The following is a 15,044-nucleotide window of genomic DNA, read 5'->3' on the forward strand; positions in this document are numbered from 1 at the left end:
TTCTTGATAGATATAGCATAGTTCTAGAGTTCTTTGTACAAACTTTCAATAGTTCTGCAGAATTTAGAGACGAAAACAACAATACTCGAAAAAATTTTCGTATCGAAAACATTCTTTGGCAATTTCCGCAAAATGTAAATAAGTACAACAGTTCTGAGCACAGTTCTGAACAGAGCTCCAAGAGTTCTTTCGAAAATCCAAGTAACATTTTTTTGTGCAGCTAATAGTTTACGAGATAATTGCATTTTAATGAGAAAATCTTTTCACTTACTGTGAAGTTGGCACCCTTTTTTTCAGAAATGTATATTTTTTTCAGAGTTCTTGATAGATATGGCATAGTTCTAGAGTTCTTTGTACAAAATATCAATAGTTCTGCAGAATTTAGCGAAGAAACCAACAATATTCCAAAAAATTTTCGTATCGAAAACATTTTTTGTCAATTTTCGCAAAAATTAAACTTGTACAACAGTTCTGAGGACAGTTCTGAACAGAACCCCAAGAGCTCTATCGAAAATCCCAACAACATTTTTCTATGTTGACAATAGTTTATGAGATAAATTGATTTAATGTGGGACACACTTTGTCTACGGAAGAAATAAATATATTCGTACAACAGCTCTTATGACAGTTCTGGACACAACGTGAAGAGTTCTATCGAAAATCCTAGTAGAATTTTTTTGTGCAGGTAATAGTTTAAGAGGTAATTACAACTTACGTAAGAATTCCAAAAGAGCTCCTACTGTGAAGCTGGCACCCCTTTTTTCATAAATATATTTTTTTTCAGAGTTCTTGATAGATAAGTCATAGTTCTAGAATTCTCTGTACAAAATTTCAATAGTTGTGCAGAATTTAGCGAAGAAAACAACAATACTCGAAAAATTTTCGTATCGAAAACATTCTTGGGCAATTTCCGCAAAATGTAAATAAGTACAACAGTTATTAGTACAGTTCTGAACAGAGCTCCAAGAGTTCTTTCGAAAACCCAAGTAACATTTTTTGTGCAGCTAATAGTTTACGAGCTAATTGCAATTTAAGGAGAAAATCTTTACACTTACTGTGAAGTTGGCACCCTTTTTTTCAGAAATGTATACTTTTTTCAGAGTTCTTGATAGATATGGCATAGTTCTAGAGTTCTTTGTACAAAATTTCAATAGTTCTGCAGAATTTAACGAAGAAAATAACAATATTCGAAAAAAATTTCGTATAGCAAACATTCGTTATTAATTTTCGCAAAAAGTAAATTCGAACAACAGTTCTGAGGGCAGTTCTGAACAGAACCCCAATAGTTCTATCGAATATCCTAATTACAATTTTTTGTGCAGCTAATACGTTACGAGATAATTGCAATTTAAGGAGGGAACCTCTTCACTTACTGTGAAGTTGGAATCCTTTTCTTCAGAAATATATATTTTGTCAGAGTTCTTGATAGAAATGTCACAGTTCTAGAGTTATTTGTACAAAATTTGAATAGCCCTGCAGAATTTAGCGAAAAAAAACAACAATACTCGAAAAAATTTTCGCATCGAATACATTCTTTGTCAATTTTCGCAAAAAGTAAATTCGTACAACAGTTCTGAACAGAACACCAAGAGCTCTATCGAGAATCCTAATAATATCTTTTTGTGGCGATGATAGTTTATACGGTAACTGCTTTGATGTTTGACCCACTTTCTCCACAGAAAAAGTAAATTCGTTCAACAGTTTTGATGAACAGTTCTGGTTAACACCTCAAGACTTCTATCGATAATCATAATAACATTTTTGTGGTTGTAATAGTTTGTATGGTAATTGATTAATTGTGGGCACACTTACTCAAAAAAAAATTATGTCTGTTCGTATGTTCTGATGCCAGCTCTGGATAGCATTGTAAGAGTTCTATCGAAAATACTAGTAACATATTCTGTGCAGGTAATTGTTTACGTAGTAACTGCCTTTATTAAGGAATGCTTATGAGCATTTCCCGCGAAGTTTGAACACCTTTTACGATAAATATACATTTTTTTCATAGTTCTTGATGTATATGCAATAGTTCTAGATTTCCCTGCTCAAAACACGAATAGTTCTGCAGAATTTCGGGAAGAAAAAAATAACTCGGCAAAATTTTGGTATGGTAAAAAATTGTCAGTTTGGAAAAAATAAATTTGTATAACAGTTCTGTTGGCAGTTCTGGATAGCACCGGAAGAGTTGCATTGAAAATGATAAGAAGATTTTTGTGGCGGTAATAGTTTCTACAATAATTGTTTTAACTGATACTCACTTTCTCTACTATAGCAAAATTCGTAGAGTAGTTCTGATGACAGTTCTGAATATCACCAACAGAGTTCTACCAAGAACTATAATAACATTATTTGTGACAATGACATATGAGATAATTAATGTGGGACTCACTTTTGTCATGTAAAAGTAATAATTTCGTACAAAAGGTCTGATGGCATTTCTTAATACGACCCTAAGAGTTCTACCGACAACTGTAATAACATTTTTTGTGGGGATAACAGTTAATGAGATAATAGCATTTTCGAGAGACCCACTTGGTCTACATTATAATAAATTGGCACAACCCTTTTGCTGACAGTTCTGGATAGCACCGAAAGAGTTCTTTTAAAAACCCCCATAACATTTTTATGTTGCCAGTAGATTATGAAATAGATTGTGTGTCCACTCTGCAGTGGATGTGCGCCGATGTGAAACTTACTGGCAGATAAAAACTGTGTGCCGGACCGGGTCTCTAACCCCAGGCTATGACGAAGGAATATTGTCACAGCATCCTTTCGTCCAGGAGTGCTTCTTCTACAATTTTCGTAGGACAACTTCTACGAAATTGTTAACGCTGGAGATGAAGTACTGCTGGAAGTACAGCTATGAGGACGATCGTAAATTCTCACTTTTATTTTGGAAAACCGAAAATCGAAAACCCGGATGTATATTCTACTAAATACAAAAAGTCTAAATGTTCAGCTCTGTACAAATGCCAGTACACCTTCTTAAGACTGACTAGTAACTGTAGGTGAAAGCGTGGGATGTGCACGCTTAGATGATTCAAGGAGAGAAGGCTGGTCAGTGCAAAACAAACAGATGGCTGAGAGAGCAGATACATTCACACGCGCCACTAACCAGATGGTGTCACTCCTGTCGAGAAGCGCACCAGAGGTACAATGAGCTGTGGTGGAGTGCTGTTGGCGTGGTTACTATGCAACTTACTTGATGGGCATCAATACACCGTTATATTAATGTGCAATACTTGAGAAACAATGTCATTCACACACTCCGAGTTCCTTATCACTCAGTACTAGACTAATTACCGGCCTAGTGATAAGCAGCCTATGTACCTCACCGACCACACATCTTCGTGTTATAAGAAAAAAGAGAAAAATACCAAGGGACACAAAATATTAATCCGGATAAACCGGAAATCCGGATTACTGAGGACCAAATAAACGAGGTTCTTATTTACAAATTTCGAACTTCTTATTAACTTTAATACCGTATCCCCTCAACACAATAACACCTCTATCAGTCATGTATTGAATTAGGATTTAAACATACTACTTAGTTCGTTTGTACCAATATATTCAGGAAATATACTTACATTTCTATACATTGTAAAGACTTTTAACTCTCGCTGTAGTGTAACTCATCAAACTTCCACACCTCCTTTCTAACTAGAACAAATGTTTGCAACAATATTAACGACAGCAATTTCAAATTTATTCGTTACACACAGCACATGTTTTTATGTATCCTAGCGTCTGGTGATGTTGCCACGTAACTTTCATCCATGAGGGTCCTGGGCATATTTTTAGCTGTTAGTGGGTCCTGGATGTTATGAGAGCTCAAAACAATTACTGTTTTACGTAATAAAATTCATCTGGTTCTTCCTGATTCTAAAAATATACACTTCATGTATGCCTTTCATTGTTGTATGATTCATTATCGACGCTAATGCTCTCTTGATGAGATATGAGCCGATTGCTCGTTTTCATCCACTGTGCCCTTTCGTATTTCATTTCAGCGATTAATTTATTTGTTTATCAAGGTAGTAAGTAGTTTAAAGCTAATCCAGAATGTAAACTGCACTTAAATTCTGTTTGAACTGTTTAATCGTCAGTGTCCGCTGTCTGAACGTCAAATATCAGATTAATACACTGCGCCTGGTTGCGTTATTTTATAGGAATTTTATTATTTTAAGTGGGAAGTACTAGATAATGTTGAAGAAATCCAAAGCATATTGTTCGAAGAACATAAGATTATTCGAAATTTACCTGTACCAATAGGTGCAGCCAAAGCAGCATATGTGATGCTGTAATTACCTCATAGATAACGATATTTGTCTATTGTAGTTTTGTATCCCAATCAGAATTTTGAGAGCATCAAAGCCTCATTTCAGCGTAAGAGGGGTAAAATCAATAGATGATATTGACTTGAAAGCCTTCATCAGTCTCTTGTTTTTAATTGTTGTTAACAAAAGTAACAGATAAAGCCTGGAAGATCTGTGTGGAACTGATGGTGATGGCATTGAAAAATTACACCTCGCAAATGAACATAAAACGTTTCAAATTTATTCTGGAGAGCATTAGATTTTACAGTCGCGCTATTCGTGATGAAAGGAGACAACTAGACAAGCTAACAGCTATTCGGGAAATATTTACTGTGTTTGTACGCAAATACCACAGATCTTACACCCTTGGAGAAAATGTTGCAGTAGACAAGAAGCTGGAAGGATTCTGTGGAAGGTACAGTTTTCGCCAATATGTATCAATCAAAACAAACGAGTATGGAGTCTTAAGTGTGGATTCTTAAGTATTTTACCTGTACAATTTGGAAATATACGATGTGTTGCAACCAGAAGGATTTACCAACTGAGCAATAAACATTTTGATGTTGTTCTGTGACTGTGTAAACCTATATATCAGTCAGGTCGAAATGTGAAAGCGGACAACTGGTTTACTAGTACTGGAATGATAATAGAGCTATGAAGGGAGAATTTTTCTTTTGTTGGCATGATGAAGAAAAACAAGCGTGGAGATTTCTCTAGAGTTTGCTATCAGCAAAAGAAGGGCTGCCCACATTTCCTTTTTTGGCTTCCACAAGACTGAACTCTAGTTTCCTCCGTACCTAAAAAGGGGAAGTGAGTGATCCAGGCATCACGTTTGCATGAAGATAATTCGATAGATGCTGACATTGTAGATAAACGGAAGCCATCCACCGTAAATTTTACAATAGCGTTAAGTGTGGTATTTTCACAGCGGATAAGCCGAATGCTTTGTACAACGCTGCAATGGTTATATTTTTGTAATGATCAGTACAGTTGGAATCTATGCACAAGTGATTGTGGCAACAGTCAGAATTGTATCAGAAGGAAAGGGTTCCTGAATCAGCTATGTTATACAATGTTGTTTTCATCGATAAATTCTGCAGAACTATTGAAATTTTGTACAGAGAACTCTAGAACTATGACTTATCTACCAAGAACTCTGAAAAAAAAATATTTCTGAAAAAAAGGGCCCTAGCTTCACAGTAGGAGCTCTTATGGGGTTCTTAATTAAGTTGCAATTACCTCTTAAACTTTTACCTGCACAAAAAAATTCTACTAGGAATTTCGATAGAACTCTTCACGTGCTGTCCAGAACTGTCATCAGAACTGTTGTACGAATATATTTATTTTTTCCGTAGAGAAAGTGTGTCCCACATTAAATCAATTTATCACAAACTATTATCGCCATAGAAAAATGTTATTAGGATTTTCGATAGAGCTCTGGGGTTATGTTCAGAACTGTCCTCAGAACTGTTGTACAAGTTTAATTTTTGCGAAAATTGACAAAAAATGTTTTCGATACGAAAATTTTTTCGAGTATTGTTGTTTTCTTCGCTAAATTCTGCAGAACTATTGAAATTTATTACAAAGAACTCTAGAACTATGGCATACCTGTCAAGAACTGTGAAAAAAAATATATTTCTGAAAAAAAGGTGCCAACTTCACAGTAAGTGTGAAATTGCAATTATCTCGTAAACTATTAGCTGCACAAAAAATTTTACTTGGGTTTTCGATAGAACTCTTGGAGTTCTGTTCAGAACTGTGCTCAGAACTGTTGTACTTATTTACAATTTGCAAAAATTGACGAAGAATGTTTTCGATACGAAAATTTTTTCGAATATTGTTTTCCTCGCCAAATTCTGCAGAACTATTGAAATTTTGTACAAAGAACTCTAGAACTATGGCATATCTATCAAGAACTCTGAAAAAAGTATACATTTCGGAAAAAAGGGTGCCAACTTCACAGTAAGTGTAAAGATTTTCTCCTTAAATTGCAATTATCTCGTAAACTATTAGCTGCACAAAAAAATGTTACTTGGGTTTTCGATAGAACTCTTTGAGTTCTGTTCAGAACTGTGCTCAGAACTGTTGTACTCATTTACATTTTGCGAAAATTGACGAAGAATGTTTTCGATACGAAATTTTTTTCGAGTATTGTTGTTTTCTTCGTTACATTTTGCAGAACTATTTAAAGTTTGTGCAAAGAACTCTAGAACTATGGCACATCTAACAAGAACTGTGAAAAAAATTTATATATCTCGAAAAAGGGGTGCTAACTTCACACGACTGCGGCCAAGGCGTCTGACGAGGCCCACGAGACAGGCAGGCCGCGTCATGTCCGCCACAGCACGTGACACTCCGCGAGTGCCAGCAGGCTTCTCCAGCGGAGAGCGAGTAACTATTTCGGACGAGTTTAATCAGTCTTGATTGCTCGTTTAAGAGAATGCAAGCTCTCGATAGCGCGCGACAAAGTTAAGACCTTTAATGGGTACATGTTAACGGCCTTGCCGCAGAGGTAACACTGGTTCCCGTCGGATCACCCATGTTAAGCGCTATCGGGATTGGCTGGCACTTGGATGGGTGACCGTCCAGTCTGCCGAGTACTGTTGGCGAGCGGGGTGCACTCAGCCCTTGTGAGGCCAATTGAGGAGCTACTTGATTGGGAAGTAGCGGCTCCGGTCTCGTAAACTGGCATACGGCTGGGAGAGCGGTGTGCTGACCACATGCCCCTCTGTATTCGCACCCAGTGACGCCTGTAGGCTGAGGATGAGACGGCGGTCGGCAGGTGCCGTTGGGCCTTCAAGGCGTGTTCGGAAGGAGTTTCGTTTCAATGAGTACCTATTCCTTACATATTGATTTCCCGTGGGCCCTGCATGGAGTCGAGAGTTCGCGAAGAGTGGCGGACCAGTAGTTCGTTGCCTGGCCTGCATATCTCGTTGGCGCGGTGGGTCTGGCTACTGATATCACGGCTAGCCTGTTGCTGGATCTTAGGCGATTATTTCCGTCAGTAATATGAGTTGACATATAGGGTGCCAGAATTATTGACGTCAAAGGTATACAAACGGTAATGGATCCTAAAACGAGAATGTCGAGACCAAGAGACAGTTGCCCGTATTGACTATGTTATGTGATGCGAGGCCTAGAATTGCGCAACGTTGAAAGAACTATTGTGCGCAGCTGAGAAGATTGTTCTCGGCAGGAATGTGGCTGCGGGTAGGGTGATGCGGTGTAGACTGGACGGTATACTGAAACATTTTCATGCATAAATTACGTGAAGATTATAATTGTGAAGAGGCTTGAGCGACGTCAAGTCAACCTTCGAAATAACGGGAGAGTGGGATTTTCTCCTCTCATTAAGTTATTTTCCCGGGGGCTCGTCAAAGAAGAATTTCTTCCCTGGCAGGAAAGAATTTTTTCTTTTTACTGGAAGTGCTATTACTGCTCTTTGAAAGCACGAAATGGTTTCGTTGTAGGCAGTACATGGCAAAAAATGGAAATGAGCGTTTGGCGTCATTGGCCGGGAGGCCCCTGACGGGGCAGGTCCGGCCGCTTTGGTGCAGGTCTTATTACATTCGACGCCACAGTGGGCGACCTGCGCGCCGGATGGGGATGAAATGTGATGAAGGCAACACAACACCCAGTCCCTGTGCGGAGAAAATCCCCGACCCAGCCGGGAATTGAATCCGGGCCCGTAGGACGGCAATCCGTCACGCTGACCACTCAGCTTTCGTGGCGGACAGGCAGTACATGGTACGAACGCGAGATGAGTATGCAAGCAAAAGTATCATGTCGCTAACACCAAGTAACCTAAATGACAACAATTCTCAGGATCATCAGTGGGGCTGACATTTAGGGTCACAATTTCAGCAGCTCTCTGACAGGAATAACGAAATTTGTGACAAGACAGCGTAAAGTTACAGGAAGTAATGACAGTGGTGTAGTCCAGTTCGAATCTCAGTATTCGTTGAGTACAAACGTATTCAAGGGAGTGAACGAATGCTACGTTCTCTGTAAATAAAACAGCAATAATGCTATTACTACTGGTACTACCACTATTACTGCTACAAATATTGGTTCTTAAGTTCCTCTCCACACACACACCGCCCTCGTCGGAAAGTCTGATTAGAACACTGCGTAAATATATCAAATTGCTCACGTTTTCAGTGGATTGATACTTCCTAAATATTATCAGACCAGTTCTCCATTTGTGTACCTGGTATCAGTAAATGCTGTAGCAATAATTTACTGTGTCAATAGTTTTATTGATACGATGAATGCAACTGCTGAAAAATGTTTTTCTCGTTACAGATGCATGTTTCAATTTATTCAATTAAAACATCGCCAGGAGTTCGTATTTTTTCTTGCTTGTAACATAGACTGGTCAGCCAAAACATTATGACCACCTACCTAATAGATGGTATGTCCACTTTGGCACGGATAACAGCAGCGACGCGTCACGGCATGGAAGCAATAAGGCCTTGATAGGTTGCTGGAGGGAGTGGGCGTCACATCTGCGCACACAAATCACCCCATTCCCGTAAATTCCTAGGAGGGAGGCGATAAGCTGTGACGCCACGTTCAGTCACATCCCAGATGTGTTCGATCGGATTCAGATCTGGCGAGCTGAGGGCCCAGCATATCAATTGGAACTCGACACTCTTTCCTCGAAACACTCCGTCACATTCCTGGCCTTGCGACATGGCGCATTATCTTGCTGTAAAATGCCACTACCGTCGGGAAACATTATCGACATGGAGGGGCGTACGTGGTCTGCAACCAGTGTACGATACTCATTGGCCGTTATGGTGCCTTATACGAGCTCCACTGGACGCATGGATGCCCTCGCGAATATTTCCCACAGCGTAGTGGAGCCGCCGCCAGCTTGTCTGCGCGGGGTAGCCGCGCAGTCTTCGGCGCCTTGCCATGGTTCGCGCGGCTCCCTCCGTCGGAGGTTCGAGTCCTCCCTCGGGCATGGGCGTGTGTGTTGTCCTTAGCGTAAGTTAGTTTAAGTTATATTCAGTAGTGTGTAAGCCCAGGAACCGATGACCTCAGCAGTTTGTTCCCATAGGAACTTACCACCACCAATACGCCAGCTTGTCTCGGTCCCACAATACAGGTGTCAAACAGCCGTTCCTCTGGAAGACGATGGATTCGCGGCCTCCAACTGGCATGATAAAGAAGGTATCGCGATTCATCAGACCACACAATGCTCTGCCATTGTGCCAAAGTCCAGTGCTGATGGTCACGTGCTCATTTCAGTCGTAGTTGTCAATGTCGTGCTGTGAACATCGACACATGCATGGGTCGTCGGTTGCGGGGGCCCATCGTTAGGAGTGTTCGGCGCACTGTCTGTTCAGACACACTTGTACTCTGCCCAGCATCAAAGTCTGATGTTAGTACCGCCACAGTTCGCCGCCTGTCCTGTTTTACCAGACTGCCCAGTCTACGGCGTCTGACATCTGTAACGAGAGCTGGCCACCCAACCCCACGAATTCTGGACGTGGCTTCACCTTGGTTTCGTTAAGCGTTGAAGACACATACCACAGCACTCCTCTAACATTGGAGAAGTCGTGCAGTTTCCAAAATGGTCGTGCAGAGTGAAACTCTTATAGATCGCGCGCCTTCTCCATTCCATACATGGACAGGAAGCTCACTGATACTACAGGCATCGTCCGTGTGTCCGACTAACAGGCATTGCTCGCCACGCGACGCAGCTATCGTCTGGACGTGTTTATATCGATAGGTCGTCGATGGTCATAATGTTCTGGTTGATAAGTGTAATGTGATTTCTGCATTCACTTTTCGCTAGAATTTTCGCGTTTGGCAGTGGAGCAGTAAATAACACCCAATGACGGTGTCAATCAAGTCTACCGGAAAGGCAATATTTTCCGGACTGCTAAAACAGTCCATAGGTAGCCGCAAGGCGGATATATGTGAGGGACTTAAAACTGTTTCCCCGCTCTCTCACTCACCCTTCTCTAGCACTCCTCTCAGCTGCCTGTTGTACATGTTTGTAAACTGTTTTTTTTTTTCAGAATAGAGAGCCGTCTGCCGTATGTATTAAAACACTGGTGGGGCTGCCTTGAGAACCAATGCATAATCGCCTATGATGTATGCGCGGTAGAGTGAACCATAGTTTACGTTTTATGACTGGGAGCCGAAGATGGAGCATTACTCGTCACAGGAGCTTGCAGACATGCATTTACTGTACGGTGCAGAATGATGCGGAGCATGGGAATCCGAACGAATATATAGAGAAGAGTATAGTAATAGTTATCAATCCAACTGGAACAAATTTATCAGCATGGATAGAAACTTACAAGAAACTGTGGCGCTGAAGGGATAAGCTATGTTCGCATGTAACAGAACTTCCAAAAGCTGAAAATTTTGGGAACTGTTTTTCGCCGTCGTTTTTAGATTTTAAGGCTTGTATCGATTTTGCTAGCTCTGCCAAATATAAGTTTTTCGATCGTCAGTTGTTTTATACGAATGACCTCTGAAAATCAACTATTCTAGTTTCCGATGTAGTCAGCACGATGTCTGTTTCTCTTCAATACAGAAAGACGACTTCTTCCTGAGTCTAATAATTCTTTTTATGCTTCATTGCCCAAGTAGTCACTCCATCCACTAGATTAGCAACTATTTTTTTTAAAGGATGGAACTTGATAACCCAGATACGTTTCATTACTGAAAAATTAATTGTGGAACAGAATATTTGTCAGCTAGATACGCATTTCTCATCTCGAAATTGTCTGCGCTGCCTATCAGATGCTGTACTGGGAAATCGGTTCACGAAAACTCATTTTGGGAGCCCATGGAAAAGTGGTAACAGAGAGATGCCCAAGGTTTCCCTAAAGAACTGTTCGGACGGTAGAATTTGAGGAAATTATGTTGGTTCGTATGAGAGAGGGTGCTTCGATAAACACCCAACAACATGCCAGTGAAATGCTGTGCTTATAATACAGTATCGAAAGTGCTTGTAGACCAACGGTTGCATCCTTATATCACATACAACGTATGAAAGAAAGGGGACTAAAAGACTTGTATTCAGAGTTAGTTCTATCGGTGGATCATCTTGTGAATAGTCGCTGCGAATCACTGTGGATACACACCTGACCGCCTTCCGCGCTGTACCATTACAACCACCACCGGTGCGCCATCCCACTATTCGGCCCGATGTCCTGTTTTCTTATTTCGACGACTTCCCCTCTTCAGGGAATCGTTGTGGTCGTCTTGGTGAGCTAATTTGACACCGCTTTCACCTGAGGATGCTGTTTTAATGAAGCGAAACCGGTTGCGGCAATAAAGAAATCACCAATTACAGCTGCACTGCGGTTAATTTTACTTCCATGCTGTAGTGGCTTCTCACGCAGCGCTGTAGAAAGTTTATTGCCATTATTACCTTCGTAACACTGATTTGCAAAGCACGACTTCTGTTGGAACTAAACACCACGCTGAAAGTTTCAAAAACCTAAACCACCTCGACGTCGGATTCGTATTTTCTTTCAAACGTGTTTCCACTCCGGCATCATGCCCGCAAGTTGAGTAACAGAGTACCAGGCTTGGCTCAAGATCAGAAGACGTATAACGAGAAACAAACCTCCGTCGAAGTCAAGATTGTTCACGGCAAAAGATCGGGATGAACCGAATGTACTTGCTTGTGTTAGCACAAGTCATTTTAGAAGATTAATGCCATGTGATAGCCATTATGCGTTATTTCGCAGGTGAATCTATTTCCATCGGGCCTTTTTCCTCGCTTTGTGTATTCATTTCGTCCTTGGTTGAGCTGTATGTCGTCTTGAAACAGTGTTGTAGTAGATAAAATTACTTTCTCTTTTCCTCTGAGTTTCATTAAATGATCAAAGACTCCAGCTACTGACCGATATTCCACCGTTCTCTGAATGAAACACAGCGAAAAAACACATCAAACAAAATAACAGTCGGCGACAGCATCCACCTCAGAACTATTTCACCCAAAATAAGAACAAAATAATTCAGGGACAGGAAAAAGCTAACCTAGTTTTGTAAAATAGTGATTGACAGAGATATGGCAGTGGATTTGTTTCTCAGTTTTCAGGATTTTGAGGCTCCAGAGGACGGTATGGCAGTTTCTATTCGTTGTTGCTCTATTCGCATCATCCACAAGACACGTGCAGTGTATTTTTGAGTCTGAAACCGCGGACGTGAGCAACGTTGTTCTTGTGCGAAACTGGCAGTCTTCAACCTCCCTCGTTCCTCCTGGACCAAACTTAACAGGGTACTCCGTGTAGTCGGAAAAAGTGCTTCAGTTCTGTACTGGTGGCGACTGCTCAAAGTTTTCTGACTGTGGTTAGTGCTGAAATGAAAACCATGGCGCACATCGTAAGGACCTGTCCTGGTTCGATAGCCGAACTAAATCAAGACAAGGGGGAAGGGTGGTGGGTTGGTTATCGACTGGGAGTATATAGGTGGCGGGAATTAGCAGTTCCGACATTTGCCTTACAACCAAAGAAAACCTCCCGAAAACCTTTATGTGTACCATGGTATTGCTGCTATCTTTAAGTTATTTTCGAAAATACGTAACATACAAAAAATAAGGCGTAGAGGACTTGTTCATTTGTGTGACTTAGTGAAGTCTTGATGTGCTGACTTGCCTGGAAGTCTTGGACATTCACTTGCGATACATCGTCAGAGAATTTGAAGTCCTCCAAGGTTGCTGTATTTCAGTTTTCTACTTTATAAACATATTAGTGTTTATGGGAATATATTGTCAGTTTTGCATCATACACTAAACAAATAAACGGTACAGAGAGATTCAATGCTTACTGGTTTCTATCATTTCTAGTTTTGAAATAATATTGGAAGAACCAGCTACTATAATGTTGGGGTCGATATCAACATTATTCTCGTTAATAATCAGAAGTGATTTTTGTATATCATGATGACTGACATCTTTTTAAGTTTCCTTCATTTTGTGCTTCTTAACAATGTGGGGTTTTAAATAAATGTTAAAAAAATCTTAAAAATGCTATGTCGCTTTGACAGATGTTTTTCTCTAAGAAATATCGTTTTTATTTACGTTAGAACGGGTTAATTGATGGCAGTACAGCTGACGTATTCTGTCATCTGTGGCAGTAACGAACACAATATATAAGCAATGTTGAGATATTTTACATTGTGTCTTTAAATAGCCATAATTTTGCATCTGCTGCAGATATTTTTTTTTACTGAACAGGAATGCAGTACAAAATCATATACCCGTCGTTGTCAGGTTGCTGACAATGCCATGTGTATGACTTGTAAAATAAATGAAACATTCGGTATTACTACACACGAGCAGTTTATTAACACCAGTTACGTTTTTAAACAGCCATAATTTACGCGTATTATGACAGATAGCTATAGATGCTTTTTTTCTGAACAGGAGCGCAGTGCAGAATCGTGTATCAGTTGCTGCCAAGGTTGCTGACAACGCCATGTCCTCACTTGTAAACAGGGAAACACTGCATATTGCGACATACGAGCAGGTTATTAACAGCAGTGTTATAGAGTAATCGAAACTCGCACTTGGGAACTGCACAACAATATGAGCGGAGAAATATTAAATACCAGTAAGAGAACTGCCACTTTTACCTGCTTTCCCTTCTAGCGTCTTGCTCTCCGTGTAGAAAGAGGAAATTGGTGGAGTGTGAGCGACGGACACTGTAAGGCTCTGCTAACACGATTTTACCTGCAAACCACACTCAGAGAAAACCGATGCCCAGGTGCAGGCCTATCCACGTCAGGTGGTCAGCGTACAAAGACCAGAATAGTCTGACGGTGTGACGTGGCGGGCAGACCCGTTGCCAAAGCCCTGCCTCGTGCCTCGTGCCACTGCCCGAGGCTCTGGCGAGCGCTGGCGCTGCACAAGTCGCGCCTCGTCTCTCTCTCTCTTTCTCTCCCCCCCCCCCCCCTCCCTCTCTCATTCTCCCTGTCTCTTTCTCCCCCCCCCCCTGTCTGTCTGTCTCTCTCTCTCTCTCTCTCTCTCTCTCTCTCTCTCTCTCTCTCTCTCTTACTCCGACGCTGCCGCCAACAAACAGTACACTAAACAAGGCGCTCTATTTGCAAATTCCGACAGCTTACTGCCTTCGATTCAAATCCTCTGTATTTCTAATAAAGTCAGGCTCGATCCTTTTTGTGAAACTTTCGTCAGGAAAAAATTTCTGTCTGCCCTCCTCTGCCCTGTCTGCGCATGCGTCACCCGCTTCACCTATTCCTCAGCTCTTTGTTAACCAGTGGCTACTGTGTGACACCACCTTTTTTGAGTGGACTTCCTAGATTATCAGTATTCTGATACCAGACCCATGACGCTTACTAGCAGCTACTTACCTCTGGCAGCAACCCCTAGTATTCAATATTCTTGAATTCTCCATGTATCCCGGTTTTGAGATTACCGCCGTTAAAGCACGTTTCTTGTGTGCTCCAGCGTCTATAAGCTGTTTTTTGTTTGTGTCTACATATCCTAGAAAATTTTAGTTTTTGTTGATGGCAAGTGTTGATCGGTCTTCACCGTTATGTTCTACTAGCAGAGTACCCGGCGTTGTCCGGATGTGTTTCTGTTCCAATCATCTCGTCCTTCCCCCTCTCTCTGTCCATCTCCTTCTTCCATCTGCTCCTTCCCCCTCTGTCTATCTGCTCATTCCCCCCTTCCCTCTACCTCCTCCCCCCTCTATTTCCGTTTCCTCCTCCCCTCTCTCTTTCTTTCCCCCC

General features: G+C 41.1%; 1 protein-coding gene across 1 annotated transcript in view; it reads right to left on the reverse strand.

The window, feature by feature from the left end:
• The window catches only part of LOC124615703 (glycerophosphocholine phosphodiesterase GPCPD1-like), a 274,793-nt gene extending 260,663 nt beyond the window's left edge, over positions 1 to 14,130 (reverse strand). The window contains exon 1 of the mRNA XM_047143743.1: positions 13,929 to 14,130. The gene's annotated coding sequence lies outside the window, so the exon portion shown is untranslated. The remainder of the gene's footprint in view (positions 1 to 13,928) is intronic.
• Between the last annotated feature and the right edge of the window lie 914 nt (positions 14,131 to 15,044).

Source organism: Schistocerca americana, chromosome 5 (assembly GCF_021461395.2).
Source record: "Schistocerca americana isolate TAMUIC-IGC-003095 chromosome 5, iqSchAmer2.1, whole genome shotgun sequence".
In the NCBI taxonomy this organism is placed as follows: domain Eukaryota; kingdom Metazoa; phylum Arthropoda; class Insecta; order Orthoptera; family Acrididae; genus Schistocerca; species Schistocerca americana.